The sequence below is a fragment of the Anolis sagrei genome, chromosome X (assembly GCF_037176765.1).
Source record: "Anolis sagrei isolate rAnoSag1 chromosome X, rAnoSag1.mat, whole genome shotgun sequence".
Taxonomy (NCBI): Eukaryota; Metazoa; Chordata; class Lepidosauria; order Squamata; family Dactyloidae; genus Anolis; species Anolis sagrei.
Window position 1 is genome coordinate 62256295 of NC_090034.1, and position 7152 is coordinate 62263446.

Consider the following 7152-nt stretch of genomic DNA (forward strand, 5'->3'; position numbering starts at 1 on the left):
ATGACTTCCCTGGATCTAGACACTAGACTCCTATTGATGCAGGCCAAAATCCCATTGGCTTTTTTAGCTTCACCATCACATTGCTGGCTCATGTTTAACTTGTTGTCCACGAGGACTCTGATCTTTTTCATACATACTGCTCTTGAGCCCGGCATCATCCCCCATTCTGTATCTTTGCATTTCATTTTTTCTGCTTAGGTGAAGTATCTTGCATTTGTCACTGTTGAACTTCATTTTGTTAGTTTTGGCCCATCTCTCTAATCTGTTAAGATCGTTTTGAATCCTGCTCCTGTTCTCTGGGGTATTGGCTATCCCTCCCAATTTGATGTCGTTTGCAATATTAATGATCATGCCTTCTAACTCTTCATCTAAGTCATTAATCAAGATCCTGAACAGGACCGTGCCCAGGACAGAACCCTGCTTATGGCACTTCGGTCGTCACTTCTTTCCAGGATGGAGAGGAAGCATTGCTGAGCACCCTCTGGGTTCATTCGCTTAACCAGTTATGGATCTCCCTAACTGTAGTTTTGCCTAGCCCATATTTGACTAGTTTGTTTGCCAGAAGGTCATGGGGAACCTTGTCAAAGGCCTTACTGAAATCCAAATACGCTATCATACACGGCATTCCCCACATCTACCCATCCTGTAACTCTATTGAAAAAAGAGATCAGATTAGTCTGGCATGACTTGTTTTTGATAAATCTGTGTTGCCTATTAGCGATGACCACATTCGTTTCTAAGTGTTTGCGGACCACTTCCTTAACAATCTTTTCCAGAATCTTGCCTGGTATCGACGTGAGGCTGACCGGACAGTAATTGTTTGGGTCATCCTTTTTTCCCTTCTTGAAGATTGGGACCACATTGGCCCTCTTCCAATTTGCTGGGACTTCTCCCGTTCTCCAAGAACTCTCAAAGATGACTGCCAATGGTTCCAGATGACTTCTGCTAGTTCCTTCAATACTCTTGGGTGTCGTTGATCTGGCCCTGAGAACCTGAACTCGTTTAGAGTGGCCAGGTGTTCCTGGATGACATGCTTCCCAATTTATTTATTTTATTTCATATATTTATATCCCGCCCTTCTCCTCACAAGGAGGAATCGGGGACTCAGCGCGGGATAGATGTCCTCTAATCCCTCATCCACTCCATCTTGCTGAGGTTAAGGATGACTTTCTTTTTGTGAGAAGACTGAGGCAAAGAAGGCATTAACCAGTTCTGCCTTTTCCCTATCCCCTGTCAGCATTGCCCCATCTTCTCCTCGAAGAGGCCCTATTGTCTCATTGTTCTTCCTTTTTCTACTGACATAAGCAAAGAAGCCCTTTTTATTGTTTTTAATGTCCCTGCCAAGCCTGAGCTCATTTTGCTCTTTAGCCTTACAAACCTTTTCCCTACAGGAGTTGGCTATTCGTTTGAATTCTTCTTTGGTGATTTCTCCCTTTTTCCACTTCCTGTGCATGTCTCTTTTAAGTCTTAGCACAGTTAGAAGTTCTTTGGACATCCATTCTGGCTTCTTTGCACTTGTCCTATTTTTAATCTATGTTGACACTGTTTGCAATTGTGCCTTGAGTATTTCACTCTTGAAAAACTCCCATCCATCCACAACTCCCTTGTCTTTTAGTATCTGTGTCCATGGAATGCTGCTCAGTATTTCCTTCATTTTTTGGAAGTTAGCTCTCCTAAAGTCCAAAATGCAGGTTTGACTTGTTTTAGTTTCGGCCTTCCCTTGTATCTCAAACTGCAGGAGCACATGGTCACTTGCCCCTAAGGATCCAACCACTTCAACTGCATTGATTAGGTCCTTCGCATATGTTAGGATGATTGAGAGTAGCCGATCCCCTTGTTGCCCCTTCTACCTTCTGGACCATAAAATTGTCTGCAAGGCAAGCAATGAATTTGCTGGACTTTGTAACCTTGGCCGAGTTTGTTTTCCAGCAAATATTGGGATAGTTGTAGTCGTCCATGACTACTACATCTCTTCTCTGTGCCTGTTTTGTCAACTGTTGGCAGAAGACTTCATCAAGTTCTTCAGCCTGGCTTGGAGGTCTTCTCGGTGGCGCCCCCCCCCTCGGTTGTGGATCTCCCTCCCCAGGGAAATCAGATTGACCCCCTCCCTCCTGACCTTCAGGAAAAAACCGAAAACATGGCTCTGGGATCAGGCCTTTGGTCAGGAATGGGAGCAGGGCAGTAAGAGACTATACATTAACATAATGATAACTCGGACTGGCCCTGGAATATGACCTGGATGATGTGATTTCATTTGATGTTGTAATGTTATGTTTTAATTTGTTTGGTTTTTAATGTTTTTGTTTATTGATCGATGTATGTGGACATGCGGCATTGAATTGTTGCCTTTGTAAGGCCGCCCTGTCTTCCCTTCGGGGTTGAGAAGGGCGGAGTATAAAGGAGGTAAATAAATAAATAAATAAAAGGAAGGAAGGAAGGAAGGCAGGATAAAATGGATGATGGATAGAAGGAAGGAAGGATTAAATGAATGGGAGGATGGATGAAGAGATGGCTAGAAGGGGGGAGGGAAAGAAGGAAGGATAAAATGTATGATGGATAGAAGGAAGGAAGGAAGGAAGGAAGGAAGGAAGGAAGGAAAAATTGATGAATTGATGGAAGGAAGAAGAATAAGGCAAAAGAAAGAATAGGGGACTGGAAGGAAGGAAGGATGAAATGGATAATGGATGGTAGGTAGGTAGGAAGGAAGACATGGATGATGGATGAATGGAAGGATGGATGGAAGGAAGGATAAAATAGATGTTGGATGGAAAGAAGGAGGAGAAGAAAGGAGAGAAGATCGGAGCCTGGAGGAGAAAGATGGAAGGAAGGAAAATATGGACGATGGATAGATGGAAGAAGAATAAGGAGAAGAAAGGAAGAAGGAAAGGGGACTGGAAGGAAGGAAGGAAGGAAGGAAGGAAGGAAGGGTAAAACTGATGATGGATAGAAGGAAGGATACAATTCATGAAGGAAGAACAGAAAGACAAAATGACCGATAGGTTACAACTGAAGGAAAGAAGGAAGGATAAAATTTATGATGACTGAAAGAAACAAAATTGGCGATGGATGGATGGATAAATGGAAGGAAGGAAGGGGAGCAGGAAGAAAGAAGGATGGAGAAAAGTGCTGATGGGCAGAAGGAAGGAAGAATAAAACGGATGGCTAGAAGAAGGGAGGGAGGGTGGGGGCGGGAGGAGTGATTACTTAACAAATTAGGATAATGGCTTTTGGAGGTGGCGAGGGCGGTCCCCGTTCTCTTGCCTTGTTGTGGGTGCTTGAGCCTGTTCCCGAGGATGATAATCACTTCATCACTTTAAAATATTAATGCTACCCTCCTTTGCTCGTTTCTCAATTACCCTAATTGAAGGCAAATTGGCTCAAGAGGTGCCAGGCCCCAGTATCACAGGGCTTTGCTTCACGCCGATGACAGTTTTACCCGGGAATAAGCGCCTTAGGCACCCCAAAGCCGATCAGGGCGGCACGTCCAGAGAAGAGAGAGAGAGAGAGAGAAAGAGAAGGCGAGGAGGGGGAGGAGAAGGAGGAGGCCTTTCCTGCAAGGAGAGAGAGACAGAGAGAGACAGAGGCAGCATCAGCACAATCATCACTGTATCATCATCATCATCATCATCATCACCATTATATTGTCATCCTCCTCCTCATTATATCACTATCACCATCAATATATTATTATATCATCATAATTATTATCATTATATCATCATCATCATCATCATCATATTATTATTATTATTATTATTATTATTATCATCTTATTGCCATCATTACATCATCATCATTATATTATTATTATTATCATAGTGGATAACAGCGTTCCATAAGCAAAGAAGCCCATTTTATTATTTTTAATGTCCCTGGCAAGCCTGAGCTCATTTTGATCTTTAGCCTTACAAACCTTTTTCCTACAGGAATTGGCTATTCGTTTGAATTCTTCTTTGGTGATTTCTCCCTTTTTCCACTTCTTGTGCAAGTCTCTTTTAAGTCTTAGCACAGTTAGAAGTTCTTTGGACATCCATTCTGGCTTCTTTGCACTTGTCCTATTTTTAATCTTTGTTGGCACTGTTTGCAATTGTGCCTTGAGTATTTCACTCTTGAATAACCCCCATTCATCCGTAACTCCCTTGTCTTTTAGTATCTGTGTCCATGTAATGCTGCTAAGTATTTCCTTCATTTTTCGGAAGTCAGCTCTACTAAAGTCCAAAATGCAGGTTTGACTTGTTTTAGTTTCGGCCTTCCCTTGTATCTCAAACTGCAGGAGCACATGGTCACTTGCCCCTAAGGATCCAACCACTTCAACTGCATTGATTAGGTCCTTCGCGTTTGTTAGGATGAGATTGAAAGTAGCCGATCCCCTTGTTGCCCCTTCTACCTTCTGGACCATAAAATTGTCTGCAAGGAAAGCATGACCTTGGAGGTATCTACGAACAACACCGGCTCTTTGGCTTAGAAATGGATATGAGCACCAACCCCCCAGAGTCGAACACGACTGGACTTAATGTCAGGGGAAAACCTTTACCTTTACTATTATTTTCATCATTATATTATCATATTATCATCATCATTATATTATCATCACCATTATATCAACATCATCGTATTATTATCATCCCCATCCTCATCATTATATTATTGTCATCATTATATAATCATCACCATCACCATTGTATTATTATTATTATTATTATTATTATTATTATTATTATATCATAATTACACTATGTAACAATTTTAAAATAAATCTGTTCCTGTTTTGAAAGTAGTTATTCTACTCCAGAAAGTTAGTTGTTTTTGTGGCTGCCATGAACTTTGTTGCAACTGGTCCAGACTCTATGATTCATTGGAAAACTACTAAGGCTTGCTTATCCAACATAAATGTGCCAGCAGAACATTGGATGAGCGAAAATGTTGAATAATAATGAGGGATGAAGGAAATGCCTATTAAACGTCAAATTACGTTATGATTTTACAAATTAAGCACCAAAACATGTTTTACAACAAATCAACAGAAAAAGCAGTTCAATACACAGTAACGTTATGTAGTAATTACTGTATTTATAAATTTAACACCAGAACATCGCAATGTATTGAAACAGCTTTTGATCCGGGCGGGAGGCAGACAACGTTGGATCATGCAGAACGTTGGACGAGCGAAGATTGGATAAGCAAGACTCTACAGTACTACTACTACTAATAATAATATATAAAATTCCTCTACCTTCCTGTGGCCTTAGCGCCTGCGTTCTTAACTAGGAGTCATTTGCAAGTTGGATGTTTGTAACTTAGAGATGGCCTGCATTGTGGGAATAAAATGCAAAGCAAAACTCAGGACTGAAAGTTGACTGGGAAGAAGAAACCCCCAAATGTTGGCCCTGCCAAACCCAGAAAAAGGGGGATTTGAGAAGTTTTTATGTCAAGCTACTTTCGAGTCCCCTTGGGGAGATAAAGCGGGATATAAATAAATATAATAATAATAATAAAATATATAATAATATATAATAATAGTATATTATTATTATTATTATTATTATTATTATTATTAAAATGGTATGCTAATACTTTTATGTCAAGACACTTTGAATCCCCTTGGGGAGAAATAAGGTGGAGTATAAATAAATATAGAATAATAATAATAATAATAATAATAATAATAGTTGTGATGCCCTGGAAACAGCAGGGCGTGCTTCCCCCAATGGCTTTGCTTACGTCCTGCGCCTTCCTTCCTTGGCCCATCTGTGGTGCTCAGTGGTCGTAATCCTTCGGGCGACATACAGCAACGCTTTGGGCTGGTGTTGTCCTTGGGCAGGGCCTTCTCTGGGGTGGCCCTTCCTGGCCAAAGGGCTGCAGCATTCAAGCATCCTCCTTCTCTTTCTTCTTCTTCTCCATTCTGCCTCTGCCTGAGCTGGAAAGCAAGCGAGTGAGGAATGGGGCCCCTTCGGAGGAGGAAGGAAGGAAAGAGGACAAAAGGGCCTCCAGTTCTGCCTGGCTGGCCGTAATCAATCCCATCAGGCCCTATTAATTAGCTTGTTGTTTCATTAAGCAATTTCCCAAGGAGAGCAGTGGGGCCAACGGGTGGCAATAACGGCGCCAGGTAGCCCAACATGAATGGCACACAGTCTAAGCCTCAAAGCCGGCCAAGGGAAGCTCACTCTATGGCAGGGGTCCTCAAACTTTTTAAACAGAGGGCCAGGTCACAGTCCCTCAAACTGTTGGAGGGCCGGATTGTAATTGGGAAAAAACATGAATGAATTCCAGTGCACACTGCACATATATTTTTTGTAGTGCAAAAAACACTTACAAACAATACAATAATTAAAATGAAGAACAATTTCAACAAACATAAAATGATTAGTATTTCAATGAGAAGTGTGGGCCTATTTTTGAGCTGATGAGATAGGATTGTTGTTATTGTTGTGTGCTTTCAAGTCGTTTCAGACTTAGGTTGACCCTGAGCGAGGGCCGGGTAAATGACCTTGGAGGGCCGCATCCGGCCCCCGGGCCTTAGTTTGAGGACCCCTGCTCTATGGGGTTGCCAGGAGGGGGAAAGAAGAGATTTAGAATAGGGCAACAGAAAGGAAGGAAGGGGAAAGGAGAGGAAGGAAATAGGGGAAGGAAGAAGAGAGGTGATGGAAGGAAGGAAGGAAATAAATAAGGGACAAAAGAAGAGGAAGGAAGGAGGAAGGGAGGAAGGAAGGAGGAAGGGAGGAAGGGAAGAGAAAGGAGAGGGTAGAAGAAGGAAGGAGGAAGAAGGAAATAGGGGAAGAAAGAAGGGAGTGGAAGGAAGGAAAAAGGGGGAGGAAAGGACAGGAAGGATGGACAGAAGGAAGGAGGGAGGGAAGAGGAAAGAAAGAGGAAGGAAAATGGGGGGGGGAGGGAGGGAAGGTAGAAGGAGGAAGAAGGAAATACAGGAGGAAGGACAGGAAGGAAGGACAGAAGGAAGAAGGGAGGAAAGAGGAAGGAAGGAGGGGAAGAAGAGTGGAAGAACAGAAGTGTGGAAGAAAGGGAGGGAAGAGGAAGAAAGGAGGAAAGAAAAAAGAGGGAGAAAGGAAGGAAAGGAGGAATAAAACATTGAGATGAGAAAAACATGGGACTTCTCTCCTCTGCCCCAAGAGACTCCATATGAGAAAACAGCTTTGG